The 20,504-nt window shown below is 41.9% G+C and overlaps 1 long non-coding RNA gene across 3 annotated transcripts in view; it reads right to left on the bottom strand.

Annotated features, from left to right (window-relative positions):
- The window catches only part of LOC132660751 (uncharacterized), a 31,605-nt gene extending 11,742 nt beyond the window's left edge, over window positions 1-19,863 (bottom strand). For 2 of the 3 annotated variants that reach the window (XR_013549978.1, XR_013549979.1), the window contains exons 1-3: window positions 19,126-19,863; window positions 14,131-14,308; window positions 12,310-12,449 (exon numbers count right to left, since the gene is read on the bottom strand). This is a non-coding gene — a long non-coding RNA (uncharacterized LOC132660751). The remainder of the gene's footprint in view (window positions 1-12,309; window positions 12,450-14,130; window positions 14,309-19,125) is intronic. The other variant, XR_013549980.1, reaches the window with a different exon arrangement.
- Window positions 19,864-20,504: the final 641 nt, after the last annotated feature.

Here is a 20,504-nt window from a genome sequence, read left to right as displayed (position 1 = left end):
AAGAAGCATACAGTCATTTCAATACATGCGGAAAGGAACATTTGACAAAGCACAACATCCGTTCATGCATGTAACCCCCTAAAGTAGGTTTACAGGAAACATACATTAACGTCATAAAGGTGATCTATGAAAACCCTGCAGTTATAATCAACCTTAATGGGGAAAATCTGAGAGCTTTTCCTGTAAGGTCAGGAAGAAGACAAGGATGTTTACTCTTACCACTTTTAGTACACAAATTACTGGAAGTCCTAGCCACAGCCAGCAGACAAACGAAACGAAACAATTTGCAGATTACATGACACTATATATAGAAAACCCTAAAGAGTCCACCCAATAACTGCTAGAACTGATAAATGAATTCAGCAATGTCACAGGATACAACATCATTGTACAGAAATCTGTTGCATTTGTAGACAATACAGAAGCAGTAGAAATTGAAATTAAGAAAACTGTCCCATTTACAGTCGTACACCAAAAATAAGATATCTATGAATAAATCTAACCAAAGTGGTGAGCGACCTATACTCTGAAAAGTATAAAACAGTGATGAAAGAAATTCAAGATGACACAAAGAAATGGAAGGACATTCCGTACTCACGGATCAGAAGCACAAATATAGTGAAAATGTCTATACTTCCCAAAGCAATTGACACAATTAGTGCAATTTCCATCAAAATACCAACAGCAGTTTTCACAGAACGAGAACAGTCCTAAAATTTGTATGGAACAAAAAAAGACCCCAATCTTCAGAGTAAACAATCTTTATGTGAAGTGATAATTATGGATGGCACTATGCCTCCGGATCTTCTGCTCCAAAACACAGTAACTCTGGCTTAAGCATTTGAACAAACGTTAGACATATCCCAACCAAGGATCATTCTACAAAATACATTCTACAAACGTACCCTCAAAACTTTGCACCTTATGAAAAATATGGAAAAATCTAAAAATTGTCATGGCCAAGTGGAGCCTGAGGAGACAGGATGACTGTAATGTGCCAGGTGGGATGAGTCTGGGCTAGGAGAGGTTAAAACCGAAGCAATCTGAATACAAATATAAACTTTACTTCATACTACCATATCTCTTTGATATATTGATTGTGATCATGTACCAACCATTATGACATCAATAGTGAGAAAACAGCCTGATGTATGTGGATACTCAGTATTATCTTCCCAATTATTTTTTTTTGGTAACTAGAAACCCATCATGAAAGAAAAGATTATTAGTAATCATGGTTTTTCAACACATAAGATTATATAACTAGTTCCAGTATTAGTTACTAGTGATGGCCATGTACCTATTCTTGTTGTTCTTACTATTGTTTAATTTAAATAATAGCATTCATAGTACAGAAAACTGAATGCATGATAAACATTTCATAGAAACATCTACTTTACATATTTTAAGATAATAGCGTATGCATATACCACTCTATTATGTGGTATGTAAATTAAGTATTTTTCTGATCTGGAACGAGCATGTCATTGAATGGCTTTCCATAAAGGTGGTTATGCTAGATAATGAATGATACTCAGATTTTACAGGATGTACGTCACATCATGCCTGAACATTGTCAAAAATAAAAACATACACGCGGCCAGATGAAGCATTGTGACTGGCTCACTTATTGTAAAGAACCCTTGCTTTAATATTTTCACGCATATCTTTAGCAGGAATACAAGAGAATCAAATATTTCCAAATCAAAGAGATATTCAAAGACTGGAAGAACGATAGGGAGTTCAAGGGGTTTCAGAAGGATAAGATGTGACCATGAAGGGGGAGTCACAGGCAAGCAGCTTTCTCTGGGCCCATTTGACATGTTTGCATGAGGATATGTGACTTGCCAAAGGGTAAGTCCCAGAAGTACAAGAGGGAAAGACAACACTTTAGCGCGGGGTGACTTCGAAAGGGTGCTTCTGTGCCTAAGTGATGGGTCAGCAACCTGGCTGGGGGTCCCTGCGTCAAAGACTTCAAAAGGCCAGCAGTAACCTAGACTCACAAAGATCTTAGTAACATAGATCAAAGTAACTTAGAGCTACAAAGATCTTAGAGCCACAAAGTCGATCTTCACCTATGATTAGGAAATGGTCACAGTTTCACAGGATATGATCTTTGGGCCGGCAGTAGATGGCTAAAATATTAGTTAGGGCTATACATTTAATTGAAAAAATGTATGTGTAAAAATGTGGGTTTGGAATGTTAAGAAAAATCACAGGCCCATCATGGAGTTACTTACTTTAAGGCCACATGTCACTAAACCTAATTTCATTCATGCAGGAATGTAACCTTTAACCAGTCAGCAAAGAATTTCCTAGTCTGTGCTGGAAATTTAACTGATAGATCCCTGCCATTCCCCTCAGAGAGGCAGTCTTGCCTAAATAAGGTATTCCATGCCACTTTTTTTTTAAGTTTATTCAAGTTAGAGAGAGACAAAGAGAGCACATGCAAGAGAGGGGCAAGACAACAGGGAAAGAGATTACCGCAACCAAGAGGTCATGATCTGAGCCAGGATCAAGAGTCAGACACTTAAGCAAGCCATCCAGGCACCCCAAGAATGTGGAGTTTCAAAGGTTAGCAGTCTTGGATGGGATACAGCCATGATGGCACTGGCCTACTCCTGACGAGAAGGCAGCCAACAACGTGCAGGCAGATGGCATGGAAACTGATCTGTACAACGCCTGGTGCACACACTGGGGAGATTACACACTCATCGTGGAGAGCATCCCTGAGAAGCAGTGTTCACAATGAGGGGACAAAGAGCTAGGACAGAGGAGCTGCGTGGAACCATTTCCCTGCTCTGTACACCACCCCCCGCCCCCGCCAAAACAAAACAAAACAAAACAAAACAAAAACACAGAGCCATCTGCTGGAAACAAGGCAATCCCCACACTGGGCGCCTAAGCTCCTTACACCAACCCCAACTTCCTGTGTTCTGGCGAGACTGGCCTTCTAGGTCATTGAAGCTTGCCTCAGTCCCAATGGAGCTGGCCCATTCCCCAGAACACCAGTGGAAGCCTATGACCAGACAACCTCTCTTGACCAGACAGTTCTGCAGGGCTTCACTTCTAGTGGCAATCGTTTCAAGTCTCATTTAACAAGAAGATCGGAGCAGACTTAGATAAGTCTCACCACATTCTGGCCAAGGACCATACATTGCTCATACAACTGGCTTGAAGGATAGAGCAGTCAGAACACAAAACAATGCATGCAACACACACCAAAGGCAATCCCTGATGTGCCAGGCCCTGGACACTAGATGATCTCCTCTTCATAAAGCCCTTCATCCCAGAGGCAGGTAACATAATGAGATTTGGTAACAGAGAAGGCATATACTCAACCAAAATGCCAAGACAAGAGGAATGCATCCCAAATGAAAGAACAAGATAAGGTGATGGCCAGAGAAATGGAAGGAACACTTCCAAACTCATTCTATGAGGCCCGCATGGCCTTGGTCCAAACTGGACAAAGACCCCACCAGAAAGGAAAACACAGGCCAAGTACCTGATGACCCTGGATGCAAAAATTCTCAACAAAAAGTAGCAAACCGGATCCAACAATACATAAAAAGGATCATTCATCACAATGAGGTGGATTTTATTCCTGGGATGCACAACCAATTCAATATCTGCAAATCAACTGATGCGATACATCACATTGATAAAAGAAAGGATAACAACCACATGATCCTCTCAATAGATGCAGAATAAACATTTGACAAAATGCAGCAACATCCTTTCTTCCTGAAAAAAAAAAAAAACTCATGAAAGGAGGGATAGAAGTATCGTGCCTCAACATGAGAATATCTAGATACAAAAGTCCCACAGCTAATATCATCTTCAATGGCAAAAAAACGGAGAGCTTTCCCCCTAAGGTCAGGAACACGACAGGGATGTCCACTCTCAGCACTGTTATTCACCATACTGTTAGAAGTCCAAGCCTCAGCAATCAGACATCAAAAAGAATACAAGGTGTCCAAGTTGGCAAGGATGAGTCAATCTTTCCCTGCTAACAGACACGATACTCTCCGTGGAAAATCCAAACAACCCCACCCAAAAACTTCCAGGATTGATACAGGAATTCAGGAAAGTATCAGAATATAAAATCAATATGCAGAAGTTGATTGCATTTCTATACACCAGTAATGAATCAACAGAAAGAGAAATCAAGGAATTGATGTCTTTACAACTGCACTGAAAACCATAAAATACCCAGGGATAAACCCAACCAAAGAGGGAAAAGATCAGTACAGTTAAACATTAGAGGGTCTCCTGGGTGGCTCAGTCGGTTAAGTGCCGACTTCGGTTGTGGACAAGATCCTGCATTTGTGGGATTGAGTCCCTCGACGGGCTCTGCGCTGACAGCTCAGAGTCTGGAGCTTGCCTCAGAGTCTGTGTCTCCCTGTCTCTCTCTCTCAGCCCCTCCCCTTCTCATGCGCTCTCGCTTGCACTCTCTCTCTCTCTCTCTCTCAAAAACAAATAAACATTAAAAAAATTAAAAGAACAAACCATACAACGTCTATAAAAGAAGTTGAGGAAGACATAAAGAAATGAAAAAAACATCCCATACACATGGATTAGAAGAACAAATATTGTTAAAATGCCAATACTACCCAAAGCAATCAACAAATTCAATGCAATTCCTATCAAAATAACACCAGTATTTTTCACAGAGCTAGAAACAACAATCCTAAAATTGTATGGAACCAGAAAAGACCCCAAAGGGCCAAAGTAATGTTGAAAAAGAAAAACAAAGATGGAGACATTACAATTCTGGACTTTATGGTGCATTAGAAAGCCCGAATCATCAAGACAGTATGGTATGGGCACAAAAACGGACACATAGAGCAAAGGACCAGAATAGGGAACCCAGAAATGGACCCTCAAACATATGGCTGAGTAATATTTCACAAAGCAGGAAAGAATATCCAAAGGAAAAAGAAGAGACTCTTCAGCAAATGGTACTGGGAAAATTGGACAGTGAGAAGTATGAACCTGGACTATGTTCTTAAACTTCTCTCTCTCTCTTTCTCTCTCTCTCTCTCTCTCTCTCTCTCTCTCTCTCTCTCACACACACACACACACACACACACACACACACACACATCTCAAAATGGATGAAAGATCTAAATGTAAGACAGGAAACCATCAAAATCCTAGAGGAGAAAACAGGCAACCTACCTCTTTGATCCTGGCCACAGGATCAACTTCTTGCTTGTCATGTCTCCAGAAGCAAGGTCAATAAAAACCAAAATAAACTATTTGGACCTCAAGATAAAAAGCTTCTACAGAGCAGAGGACACAATCAGCAAATCTAAAAGGCAACTGAATGGAATGGGAGAAGATATTTGCAGGTGACATATCAGATAAAGGGTTAGTATCCAAAATCTATCAAGAACTTAATCACACCCAACACCCAAAAACCATATAATCCAGTGAAGAAATGGGCAAAAGACATGAGGAGACACTTTAACAAACATGATATCCAGATTTGTCACACGTGAAAAGATGCTCAACCTCATTCCTCATAAGTGAAATACACATCAAAACCACAATAAGATATCCCCTCACGCCTATCAGAATGGCTAAAATTAACATCTCAGGAAACGACAGATGTTGGCAAGAATGCATAGGGAAGGCTTTTGCAATGCTGGTGGAAATGCAAAATGGTGTAGCCACTCTGGAAAATAGTATGGAGATTCATTACAAAAACCAAAAATAGAACTGCACTAGGACCCAGCAATTGCACTACTAGGTATTTACACAAAGGATATACTAACGCTGACTCGAAGTAGCACATGCACTCCAATGTTTATAGCAGCATTATCAACAATAGCTACATTATGCAAAGAGGCCAATTGACCATTGACAGATGAATGGATAAAGAAGATGTGGTATATTCATACAATGGAATACTACTCGGCGATCAAAAGGAGTGAAATCTTGCTATTTGCAACAACGTGGAGTGAACTGGACTTTATTATGATAAGCAAAATATGTCAGAGAAAGACACACATCATATTAAATTCCACAGATGAGAGAATTCATAACACTGAAGAATGTAGTGAAAGGAAAGGAAAAATAAGATACAAACAGAGATGGAGTCAAACGATAAGACACCATTAAATATAGGGAAGAAGCTCAGAGTTCCTGGTAGGGTTACTGAATAGGGGTATGGGCTAAATGGGTGATGGGCATTAGTGACAGCACTTGGGATGAGTACTGGATATATTTTGTAATTGATGGATCACTAAATTCTAATCCTGAAACTGTGTTCCACTATAAGGTAACTAACTTGAGCTTAAATTTTAAAAAAGAAGAAATATTAAAACTAAGTAGAGAAATATACTACCAGTCAAAAGAAAAGAATATTTAAATCGGGGTGTTTGGGAATGAAAGACCAAAATTGTTACAGAAAAGAAAGGATCAGAGAAAACAAGATACAATGGCAAAACAACTAGTAGGGCACTAAATATATACCTATCAATAATTACTCTGAATGTAAATCGACTAAATGCTCCAATCAAAAGACCTTGGATAGGGAGTCAGAATGGACAAAAAAAAAAAAAAAAAAAAAAAAGGAAAGAAAAAAGAAAAAGAAAAGAAACAATCAAACAAACAAAAAAAACCACCCAAGGCCTATCTAGGTGCTGTCTACAAAGCCTTATTTGGACTTAAGTCACCTGCAGATTTAAATTGAGGGAATGAAAAAACATTTATCATGCCAATAATATCAAAAGAAACCCATTAGCAATACTTATATCGGACAAAAAAACTTTAACCCGAGACTGTAGTTTGGTACCCTTTAGGTCAATACCAAGTAGTAAAATTGCATGCACCCAATATGTATAGCAGCTTTATCAACAGTAGCCAAATTATGGAGAAAGCCCAAGTATCCATCAACTGATGAAGGTATAAAGAAGTTGTGGGGCCTGTGCATGTGTGTGTCTGTGTATTCATGTATATGCATGTGTGTATATGTATGTATGTACATATATACATATGTTCATACATACATACATATACGTATGTATATATACATACGTACGTGCATACATACATACATACGTATATACAATCAAATATGTCTCAGCTTCAAAAAGAATGAAATCCTGCCATTTGCAACGATGTGGATGGAGCTAGAATGTGTTATGCTAAGTGAAATGTGCCAATCAGAGAAACACAAATATATGATTTCACTCACGTGGAATTGAAGATACAAAACAGATGAAAACATGGGAAGAGGGCAGGAAAAGAGAAGAGTGGTAACAAACCACATCTGTCTCTTAATGATAAAGAAAATAAGTGAAGGTTCATGGAGGGTGATGGGTCAGCTCTGGGCTATATGGGGGACCTGTATTAAGAAGAGCACTTGTTGTGATGAGCACTGGGTGTTGTATGTAAGGGATGAATCAGTGAACACTACTCCCAAATCCGAGAATGCACTGTATGTCAACTAAGACTTAAATTTAAAAAATAAATAAAGCTGTAACAAGAGATGAAGATGAACCCTATCTCATACTAAAGGGCACAACCAAACAAGAAGATCCAATGATTGTACATTTTGATGCCCCTAACATGCAACCACCAAGTATATATTTAACAACAACCATAAAAGAACTCATTTATAATAATGTAACGATAGTAGAGGACTTTATCACATCACTCACATCGATGGACAGAACCTGTAAACAGAAAATCAACAAGGAAACAATGGCTTTGAATGACACACTGGACCAGATGGGTTTAACAGATATATTCAGAACACTCCATACTAAAATGACAGAGTACACATTCTTTTCAAGTGCAAATGGGGCATTCTCCAGAATTGATCACATTCTAGGTCACAAATCAGACCTCAACAGGTACCCAAAGACAGATATCAGACCAAGCATTTTTTCTGACCACAAAGCTAGGAATCTCGAAGTTAACCATGCACGCGCGCGCGCGCGTGCACACACACACACACACACACACACACACACACACGCACACACAGGGGGAAAGGCCACAAATAAAGGGAGGTTAAATAACATGCTACCAAATGAATGGGTCAAACAGGAAATCAATGAGAAAATACACTGAAACAAATGAAAATGAAAATACACTCGAAAAAATATTTGGAATGTGGCAGAAGCAGTCTATGATGGAAGTATACAGCAGTACAAGCCTACCATTAAAAGCAAGAAAAATACCAAACAATCCTAACTTATAACTAAAAGAATGAGAAGAACAGCCAAAGGAAGGAAATAATAGAGATTAAGGCAGAAATAAGGGATATAGAAACCAAAAAGACACTAGACCAGGGGCGCCTGGGTGGCTTGGTCGGTTAAACGTCCAACTTCGGCTCAGGTCATGATTTCACGCTCCATGAGTTCGAGCCCCGCGTCGGGCTCTGTGCTGACAGCTCAGGGCCTGGAGCCTGTTTCGGATTCTGTGTCTCCCTCTCTCTCTGCTCCTCCCCTGTTCATGCTCTGTCTCTCTCTGTCTCAAAAAAATAAATAAACATTAGAAAAAAAAAAAAAAGACACTAGACCAAATCAATGAAACCAGGGGCTGGTTCTTTGAGAACAGTAATCAACATGAAGACCTCTTAGGCATATTTTCACAAAGAAGAAGGAAAGGACTCAAGTAAATAAAATCTCAAATAACACAGAAGAAATAACAGTCAACACCACAAAAATACAATTAGAAGATAATATTATGAAAAACTATATGCAACAAATTGGACACTCTGAGAAAAATGGACAAATACCTAGAAACACACAAACTACCAAAACTGAAATGGGAAGATATAAAAAATCTGAAAACAGAAAGAAATCAAATCAGTAATAAAATGAATTTCCCCCCAACACAAGAGTTCAGTGCCAGATGGCTTCACTAATGAATTCTACCATCCATTTAAGGAAGAGATAATATGTATTTTTCTTGAATTATTACAAAAAATAAAAAAAGAAGGAAAACTTACAAATTCATCTTATGAGACCACCATTACCCTGATACCAAAACCAGATAAAGCCTCCACTAAAACCTAAAACTGCCGGGGCGCCTGTGTGGCTCGGTCGGTTTAGTGTCCAACTCTTAATTTCAGATTAGGACATTATCTTGCAGCGCATGGGTTCGATGCCCACGTTGGACCCTGTGCTGACAGTGTGGAGAATGGCCAGGATTCTCTCTCTCCCTGTCTCTCTGCCCCTCCCTCACTTTTATGTACAATATGTCTCTAAATAAATATTTTAAATATGTTAAAAAGTTTTTAAATAAAACTACAGACCAATACCGCGATGAGTACGTATGCATAAATTCACATCAAAATACCTTCAGAGTAAAGTCAACAATACATTAATAGAATCATTTACCATAATCAAGTGGGATATATTCCTGGGCTGCAAGCGTGGTTGCATATTCACAGATCAATCAACATGATGCACCACAGTAATAGAAGAAAGGATAAGAACAATATGATGTTTTCAAGACATGCAGGAAACGATTCGACAAAATGTCACATCCATTCACGATAAAACCCCCTAGCAAGTAGATTGGGACTCAACCTACCTGCACATATAAAGGTCATTTATGAAAAACCCACAGGGGCGCCTGGGTGGCGCAGTCGGTTAAGCGTCCGACTTCAGCCAGGTCACGATCTCGCGGTCCGTGAGTTCGAGCCCCGCGTCAGGCTCTGGGCTGATGGCTCGGATCCTGGAGCCTGTTTCCGATTCTGTGTCTCCCTCTCTCTCTGCCCCTCCCCCGTTCATGCTCTGTCTCTCTCTGTCCCAAAAATAAATAAAAAAACGTTGAAAAAAAAAAATTAAAAAAAAAATAAAAAAAAAAAATAAAAAAAAAAAAAAAAAGAAAAACCCACAGCTCAGCTCATCCTCAATGGGGAAAAATTGAAAGTTTTTCCTCCAAGGTCAGGGACAAGACAGGGACATCCCTCTCACCACTGTTATTCCACAGAGTACTAGAAGTCCTAGCCACAGCAGTCAGACAACAAGAAGAAATAAGAAACATCCAAATTGGCAAGGAAGAAATAGAACTTTTGCTATTTGGAACTGACATGATGCTCTCTATAAAAAAACATGAAAGACTCCCCCCAAAATTGTTAGAATTCAACAAATCAAAATATACAGAAATCAATGTACATAAATCTACTGCATTTCTGTAGACGAATAATGAATTAACAGAAAGAGAAAACAAGGGATCATTCCCATTGACAGGTGCACCAAATACCCCAGATACCTGGAATAACCCTAACCAAAGAGGTAAAAGATCTGTACTCTAAAGGCTATGAAACACTGATGAAAGAAATGGAAGAGGACACGAAGAAAAGGAAATACATTTCATGTTCACGGATAGGAAGAACAAAATACTGTTAAAAGGTCTACACTCCACAAAACAATCTACACATATAATGAAATCCCTATCACACAAACAAAACATTTGTTACAGAACTAGAACAAATAATCCCAAAATTTGTATGGAATGACAAAGACCCCAAACAGCCAAAAGAAATTGAAGACCAAAACTAAAGCTGGAGACATCACACTTCTAGACTTTAGGGTATATTACAAAGCTGTACTGAACAGAACTGTATGGTACTGGCAAACAACAAAAACAACAACAACAAAAACTCAGACGCAGAGATCAATAGAATGGAAACCCAGAAATGAACTCACACATATATGGTCAATTAATTCTCAACAAAGCAGGAAAGGATATCCAATGGGGGAAAAAAAGACACTCTTGGGACACATGGGTGGCTGCAAAGCATGTGATTGTGGATTCAGCTCATGTCATGATCTCAGGAGAGTGCAGAGCATGCGTGGGATTCTCTCTCTTCATTTCTCTCTGCCCCTCTTCTGCATGTTCTCTCTCTCTCTCTCTCTCTCTCTCTCTCTCTCTCTCTCTCTCTCAAAAATAAATACATAAACTTTAAAAAGTCTCCTCAACATATCGTTTTGGAAAAACTAGACAGCAACCTGCAACACAAACCAAAAACACAAACGGACCACTTTCTTACAACATACACAAAAATAAATCCAACATGAATAAAGAACTATGTGTGAAACCTGAGACCATAAAAATCCCAGAGGATACCTAACACAGGCAGTATCTTATTTGACATTGGCTGTACAAACATCTTTGTAGATATATCTCCTGAGGTAAGGGAAACACAAGCAAAAATAATGGGACTTCATAAAAATAAAAAGCTTCTGTCACAAAGGAAATAATCAACAAACCTAAAACACCTACAGAATATTTGTAAACGACATCTGATAAAGGGTTACCGTCCAAAATATATAAAGTTATATAGCACCCCCAAAATGAGAAATCCAATTAAAAATGGGCAGATGACATGAATGGACATTTTCCCAAGGAAGACATAAACATAGCCAAGAGACACATGAAAAGATGCTCAGCATTACTCATCTTCAGGGAAATACAATTCAAAAGTACAATGAGATAACATGTCACATCTGTCAGAATGACTAAAATCAATGAATGATGAAACAGCAGGTGTTATCAAGGATGTGGGGAAAGAGAAACCCTCTTGCATTGTGGAAAGGAATGCAAACTGGTGCAGCCACTCTGGAAAACATCATGGAGATTCGTCAAAAAAAAAATGGAAATAGAACTATGTTACGATGCAGCAATTTCACTACGAGGTATTTAAAGAAAGAATACAAAAATAATTCTTCAAAGGGATACATGCACCATGATGTTTACAGCAGCATTTTTTACAACAGCCAAATTACGGAAACTGATCAAGCATCCATCAACTGATGATTAAACTGAGATGTAGTATATGGTATGTAATATTATTTAGCCGTAAAAACATGAAATCTTGTCATTTTGCACGAGGTGGGTGGAGCGAGAGAATGTTATGCTGGGTGAAATAAGCCTGTCAGAGAAACACAAATAGCAGATGATTTCACTAACACATGGAAATGAAACGAAACAAAGGGGGGCGGGGAGGAGACAGTGACAAACAAACAGACTCTTAACTAGAAAACAAACTGAGGGGTTCCACAGTGAGGTGGGGGAATGGTTGAAACAGCTGCTGGGGATTAAGAAGTGCACCTGGGATGAGCACCAGGTGACGCGTGGAAGTGTTGCTCTATATTGTACACCTGAAACTAATATTACACTCTATGTTTACTAAGTGCAACTTAAAGTAAAAGATCACATAAGGTTAAGACACCTACCTACCAGGTTTTCTGTAGTTTTCAATCACTTAATTAGGTTGGAAAAATAACCATAAATTTTTTAAAAAGCATGTATGATGTGGGGGAAAGTTTGTGCCCTTACCTCGGTCTCTGGTTCCAGCAGGACTTGGAAAGTGGGTCCCAGCTCATTCTTCTAGAAGGTCCTGAGAAGAACATTCCGTGTATTCACGTCCTATTCTTCTGAATTTCTGTCAGGGTTTCTTACCGGAAACAAGCCTGAATCTGGAACAAACCATCGACTGCATCTATGAGGTGATGTCGTGGGACCCCGCAATCCACGAGACCTTTAGTAAAATAGGTCTTGTTCAAATACTGTCTGGGATGTGGAGGAATGAAACACGGGAACAGCCCACAAAATGCAAGGGCCTGTGCTGCTTAGCAACCAGCTTGCCCAGGGAAGCCACCCAGCGCCCCCTCCTCAGCACTCGGTACAACAAGGCAGCTTCTCTCTGGCGACTCAGGAGATGCCAAGTTGATGCAAAGCTCGCAAGGTCTCCCCTGGCGCAGGCGGCAGAACCCGCTGGAAACGCAGCTCTGCTCTCTGTCCTGAGACAGCGCCAGAGGCCCCGTGCCCTCTGGGAGCAACAGCAGCCCTTCCTGCTCTGAGGTGCCCTGGGTCAGAAAAGCCGATGGTGCGCCCTCTGCTGGCCATCACTGCCTAGGCAGAGGAACCCGCCCCTCCGGGTCTGTGGTGCTTGAGCTCTCTCTGCTGACTACCATGGGAATTCCTGCAATGTTGAAGGCCCTGGTCGCTCAGCTGAGGGACTGAAGGTGCTCTGGGCAACTCAGTCTGTTCTCCACATTGGGAAGGGTCTTAGTGACAGGGACTGGGACACAAAGAAATCTTTTCCTTCTCCTTTATTTTGAGTGAAGAATGAAACCAATTTTATTAACATAATGACATCATTTGTAATGTTTTAAGCAATGTCCACAGAAAAATAGACCGCCAATTTACACATGCTGAGCAAGTAATTGTGTTTACCACCAGAGTGTTTAGGTTAGATAAAGAATTGACACCTTTGAGAGAGAGAGGTAACTGCTTCCAGCTATGGAATAAATGAGTCCTAGGGATACAAGGGACAGTCAATGGAATGGAGTCAATCCTGTAATAGTACTGTTGCATGCTTTCACAGGATAGTTACACTTGTGCTGAAGTACAACATAATTTATAGACATATGGAATGACTGAAATGTATGCCTAAAACTAATACAACAAATGTGTGAAGAATATTTCAATTAAAAGTCGACATCCTTTACGCTATCTTTAATTTATCTTTTTTTTTTTTTGCCAATAAACTATCATTCCTGGGGCGCTTGGGTGGCTTAGTCAGTTAGGCGTCCGACTTCCCCTCAGGTCATGATCTTGCAGTCCATGAGATTGAGCCCTGTGTCAGGTTCCATCCTGACAGCTCAGAGCCTGGAGCTTGCCCCAGATTCGGTGTCTCCTGCTCTCTCCCCCCTTCCTCCCTCAGACTCTCTCCAAAAAAGAAAAACAGAAATATTATAAATTTTAAAAAAAATCATTCCTAATTTAGAATCTGTGAAATTCCATTTATACCAGATTCTCTAACATCACCATCTTGATGTTGAGAGCTTATCTGAATAGTCACTAATATCTTTGATGACACATATGTGGCAGAGTCAGAATGCAACTTACAGGGAGCTACGCATCTGTTATGAATTTACTGTATGTATCCTTGGCTAATATTTCCAATGAAATGTGCTTTAGGGATACAGATGTATGAAATAATGTCCATCAGTCATAGAGGTCAAATTCCTATAGGACCATTATGCCTTCAATTACTAATTGTCATCTCTTCAAAATTAAAAGAAAGTTGGGACAAGAAAATGTCTTTGAATTTGATTTAAGAGAAGACTATGGTGTTTTAAAGGGTTCACCTACCATCTGGCATCCTCAGTTTGGCAGTGGATATGAGGATAGAAACCCACGATCTTGATGCACACCGCTAGTTCCAGAGGGAGAATATGGACCTTCTTGTCAAATACTTTTTTATAATATCAGCAGTTCAACTCTGCCAGGTCCAGACTGCCGGAACTGGGGGCAACACAATGACTGATATCTGGATTCAGAACATGAGGAACACCAGCTGGTTAGGAGCGCCGGGAAAATCCAACAGGGCCTGGGGCAATGAGGGAGATGAGTCCGGGTCCCCTCCCCACAGGCCAGGCTCTGGCGTTTACCTGCCAAAGAGCAGCACGCTCTCCCTCAAGACATGCCTCTCCATGACAGAACATGAGGCTGTGCCCCCACAATTCCAGGAGAAATGAGGGATACCCATCTTTTCAAATGCAATAGCCTCTGAAAAGCTTGGCCCCAGGGATGTTGGAGTCATGGAACACTGATGCCCATGATACCTGCCATTTCTACCCCAGCACTCAGAGACACTTCATACATCCCCTCTCCCCTGGCCCACCTCACCCCATCCATATTCCTGGACCAGGTCTCTACTTTCTCCTTGTACTTCCTCTTTGTCTCTGTTCTCTCTAACCACATCTCTCTCTATTTCTTCCTTTCACTCTCTAGGACTTGCCCAATTCCCCTATCACAAATTCAGTGTCTCTCTCCCTGCCTGTCTCTTTCTCCACCTCTCCCCAGGTTTCAGGATATCTGCTCTGTGCATGCAGCCCTGTCCAGGAGCGCAGAGCACTCCTGTCTCTCCCTCTCTCATGTCTTGTTTTGCCCCAGGCCCTGATCATAATGGAGGAGAATCCCCTGTACAGCAGCTGCTCATGTTGACATTTGCTAGAGCAATGCTGGCAGCATGTGGACAGCCAGACATTTACCGTTGGTGGCCCAGCCATGACCCAAAAGCTCCTGGAGGGATGGCTGCTTCCCTAAGCTGGGAGGAAAAAGGGGCTCACAGGGTTCAGTGTCCCTGGGGCAAAGTGGATTGGTTTGGCCTATGTAGAAGGAGCCATATGCTTACACCCAACTCTCCTGGGTGGTGTCGAAGGAACCTAACTCAGACCATGGATCTCTGCCCTCCTCATCCCTCAATAAGGCAACAGGGGAAGCTTTGTGGGATATCATGTGACTCACCACAAAAGCTGCGCCATTTGCCCCCTTGGAGGCCACCTGGATTGGTGCTATTGGGGGCAGCTGGAAGGTGCACAAGGGCACAAGAGCTGAGTTAATGCAAGGCCTCCTTACTGGTCTCCTGAATCCATTCCTCACCATCGCAAGAGACCCTTTCCTGGAGACAGATACCTGCCCTCCTCATCAGCACAAACCCCATCAACTAGCACGCACGCTGTGTGCTCATGAGTATCTATCTACAGATATAACAACCGCGACCAGATCTCCCTAAAGGATGTATCCAACTCCTCAGATGGAACTATAGGTCCCTTCCAGGCATTACAACCCCAAAGAATGATCTGTCTTCTTCCACCAATCGTGTACATACTATGTGTTGGCTAACTGTGTATACAGGAACCCCAAAGTGTACACTTGATGGGGAATGAGTGTTGATTTTCCTGGAAGCAGACGCTGACACAGAAACACAACTGAGACAAGTGTATTAGGTGACATTAGGAAGGACAAAGTGGAGTGGACAGGGTGGTCAGGGAAAGCATTCAGACCAAGGGACAGATTAGACACCGTCTCTAAATATATAATAACCACAGCTGGTTTGTAATGGTTCATCGTCCTCTTCAAATTTCAAACGGATTGTCCTCTACGTCAAAGTGATTTTGAGTCATTGCAAAGGGATCTTCTATTCTCTTGTATGCATTTTGTCTTCTACAATACATCTGTGGCCTTGGATGAGCACATATTTGTGTGGCTGCATTTGTGTGTCTACCTCAGATCTTAGGTGTAGATGCCTGAATATACACATTCTCATACTTATATTTTCCTTCTTTGTAAAGCAGGACCTGAATTTTAATAGAAAAAACACACGGGTCTTTGTTGTATCTTTTGAAACAGGAATTGCCAATCTCCCAACCTCAGGCATTATATCCTTAGTTTCATGAAACTGAATGAACATCTGTTGATTATCCTCTGTGTGCAGATACATTCATTTCCACCCTGAGAAGGGTGAATGCCCACTCATCCCATACATTTTACAAATTCCTTATGTGCTTAACCACCTCTTCATCGCACTGACCTCAGAGACCAACATTGTTCCTGCTTCTCAGATTACAATGCTGAGGCTATGAGATGGCCCCACTGAGAGCTGGCATTAGGGCTGAGACAGCAGGATCACAGGCGGTGCCTCTGGAAATTGTGAGGGAAGTTTCAGAGGTGCAAACCTTCATTCAGGGTCATGACAGTAGGTTGAGGGGTGCGGTGACAAGATTCCAGCAGGGGCGTTTCCTGGTCAACCCTGATTTCCCTGCTAAGAGTCCTATTCAGGCCGAAGGCCAAAGAAGCCACACAGATAATCTACAACCTTTCATCACATTTAGTATCACAGAGGCACACAAACTTAGCAGACAAGCATCCCATAAGAACCAAGGTAAACTACAAATCTCCAGGGCATTCTTTCACAAGGATCCAGAACCTTCAGGAGACCCTCCAAGGGAAACAACAGTCTTTATTTAGATAATGAACTAGGTGCACTTTGGCCACAATGACATTTCAGAGATGATACCTGCATGAACTATCCTTGAACCCATACAGCAGCTCGGTGTGGATGTCACCCTGCGCTCACTCTCCCTGCCCAGGTTGTGGGCCCTGCCACAAATGACCTCCAACTCCATCTCACTGAGTCCAACACCCTCCCCTCTGCACCATCTCAGCTCTCCCTTCTCATGCACAGTCTCCAATTCATTCCCATGAGATTCATGTCTCCGTCTCTTGTCCTTGAGGACCCATTACTGGAGCTGCCATTATTGTAGGCCAGAATCTCCATGTAATTTAACGCATGTGACTCTCTCCCCATTAGGACAGTTGAAGCCCCTGATGGTAAGGGTTTGCCTCATCTCTCACAGAGCCAGGGACATGGACTGTGTACTGGGCACATCTGCAGAACTGATATGCCTGCTTTTCTATTAAAAGACTCTTTCCTTCTCCATAAAGGATATATGCAGCCCAGCTCAATAATGGAAATGACACAGCCCAACATATGTATGTCCTGAGAAACTTGAGGAATCTTAACAGTGTCCACATCCAGCAGCACCCTTGCATTACAAAGCATGTGAGGCCATCTCTACGTCTTCTCAAAGACTCAACAGCATAGAAGCTGAACATGCTGAACATGTCAACTCATACAGCTCAGTTCATCTCACAAATAGTCGAGGTGGAGGTGGTGGGTCCTGTCACTGAGAACACCAAGGAGCTGGAGGTAGCCCATAGAACCCATGAACAGTGATAAAGGGTATCTGTGGGGGATGGACCTGGGAAAGAAGGAGGTCCTCTTGCATCGATAGGGACCTACAGAACAGAAGTGACAGGTGTGTTGGTATGACAGACAGAAGCAGAATGCCCACAGGAGCTGAAACACAATGAAGCAGGTGTCAACACCTGACCCCTTGTTCATTCATGGGTTCTAGTAGAACAGAGCATCGGTGTCAGAAAACCCTACCCTCCCATGAGGTCCCACCTATAGCCTGAAGTTACCAGATGCCACAAGGAAAAACTACTGTCGCCACACGTCACTGCACATGTTTACAAATGCAGAAAGCCAAGGAGTCCTATTCTAGAAGATTGATGGCAGTAATGCCAGTCTAATAAAGGAACGTATTCCAGAGAGGCAGGCATCTGTGTCCAGGACCCCTCTGGTGTCCTCTTCCACCAGATCTGCAGACTTTTTATTTGCACATTGAAAACAGACAGAACATGAAGGAATGAAAGAAATGACCAGAACCACACAGAGATCCATGGCCACCCCAAGGTCAAAGCTCAACCTGCCATCCCATTTCTGTCCTCACTCTGCTTCCCTCCCTGAAAAAGACATCTTCTGTGCAAGGCCACAGAGACCTCTGAGGAGATGGGGATTCCTGGAGTCCTGCACGGGGCCTGGAAATGTGTTTTTGAGGGAAACACATTACCTGTGCATATTCATTGGCCTCAAGTATGTTTATCTTAATTCACAGGTAATTCAGCTTTTAAATACAATATGAGTTGCAGAGCTATTTTGTGCCATTGTAAACGGGAGGTAGAAATTCTACATAAAAGAACGAACAGAAACATGTCTCAATTTCAGGTGCAAAACTCCCTTAAGGTATCATGACACAAAGTACCAATTACAACTGCTCCCGGGACACAAGAGAACCTGCTCATATAAACACAACTGAAGAACTCTGTGAGGTATTGGCCCTGCAGGTAATCACTGATTCTCTCCCTTCACGACTGCAGTTCCACGTACATTTTTTTATTACACGTGCCACTTCTTGAAAATTCAGAATATTTCCACCTAGGGGACAAGTGGAGAAATTCTCTCTTGTACATTTACCAACACAGAAGGACCAGTAATGAATTCTGAATTTTTTCTAAGAACCCTCAGCACTGCACAAAGCACACAATATAATGTTGGAAAGAGTTTTTATCTATTCCAGTCATGAGGCTCATAGCAGACATTCTGAACAAATTCATGGCCTACACTGAAATAGGAAAAAATGAAAATAATCAGGATAATCCCATGTAAAGAAGGTGCGGAAGGAGTCAGACGCTCCAGAAGACTTGAGGGTGCAGTGAAGTGTCATCCTCCTCAAGTTATTTCCACAAATGCTAAGTGAGAGCCACGTGGTCCTCAGCCTCCACACACTTGTGGCGTCCAGAGGCACTAGCTAACATGACGATGTTACATTGGAGAGGTCTGGAGGCTTGTGAGCACATAAATCAAACAGTAAAGACACCAGAGGACAAAGAAAACCAGACAAGGCCAGATAAAAGTTTCCAGAAAGCATTTCAACTGAAACGGGCAACAGAATTTACCTTGTCTTTCTCTGCATCCTTGGTAGAGACACAAATGATGTTTCCCATGGGAGGGAGCTGCATCACGTCTTAGGTCTCATAAAGGATGGAGGTGGATGGAGGTTGATTCTGACTTGCATAGACTGTGTAGAAGAAAATCAAACCATTCACAACATGTTTCATTATATTCAACTCATTCACACTCTCGCATCCCTTACCAGGGACAGAGCGTTTTTCATGTGCCTCAGGTGACCCTTGAGGACAAGAGGGAGTTCTGATCCTGTCTCTTGAGGAAGGTTCACAGGGCCCTGGTTCAGGTGTTTTTATAACTAATCAAGCAGCTGTGAACAGCTCAGGTCTCAACTCGCTAGAAAGTATGTTAGGGGTGTGTTTCATCCCTCAGAGAGCCCAGCACATGGTCTCTGTACAAGCTACATCCTAGGGAGTGCTATGTCTGTCAGCATGTATAAGGCCTCTTTCCTTCTCTATCAGAGACACGTGTTGCCCATCTCACTATGTGGAAATGACTGCCCATTTCATGCATGTCCTGAGAAACTTGAAGAACATTACAACGTCCTCACTCAGGCTGACCTGAAAGCCCTGTGGTGCCATCACTGCATCTTCTCCAAACACATAACAAGTAAAAGACAAAACATATTTTATAAGTCAACTCATACTGGTCATATCATCTTTCCACATGGTGGAGGAGGAAGGTGAGGTCCCAGAGGACTCCAGTTTGGAGAAGGTGGGGGTGACCCTAAGCCCATGGGGTATGACAAGGGGGGCACTTCTAGGAAAGGAGGAAACATCCTGGAAACCACGTGGACCTGCAGGACAGAAATTAAACTTTTGAGATGTGGTAGGGTAAAAGGTGAAAAATCCAACACCAACACCAACACCAATATACCTGAATCCCAATGAAGCCGAATGACACATGTCTCTTTCCTCTCCACCTGGTTTCAACAGGGCAGCATCAGTGCCACTAAACTCCACCCTTCCCACTGGGTCCCACCTAGAATTTCTAAGAGTTGGAGGAGACAAAGCAGTACATTGCTGGCAACATGGTACTAGCTGTGTCTGCAATGTGGGGAAGGAAGTGGCTAGTCTTAAAGGATCAGAGGGATAATTCCAGACTACTAAAGAAAGTCTGTTCCACACACACAGGCTTCTATGTCCAGGACTACTCTCCACCCAGCCCTTCACCACCTCAACAGCTCCGTCTTGGCATAGTAAGAGCTGAAGCGATGAGGAAGAATTTTGTTTCCGTACTGTTCATTTACATCTTTAATCCATTTCAAGTTAATTCTTGGGGTGGTATAACACAAGGTGCTAAGCTTTATTCTTATACACGTGAATATCCAATTTTCCCAGTCCCAGTTATTCAAGAGACTACCCTTCTC

This window comes from Panthera onca, chromosome D1, assembly GCF_046562875.1.
Source record: "Panthera onca isolate mPanOnc1 chromosome D1, mPanOnc1 haplotype 2, whole genome shotgun sequence".
NCBI lineage: Eukaryota > Metazoa > Chordata > Mammalia > Carnivora > Felidae > Panthera > Panthera onca.
Note: the sequence above shows the minus strand (reverse complement) of the source record. Positions and strands in the feature narration are given on the sequence as shown.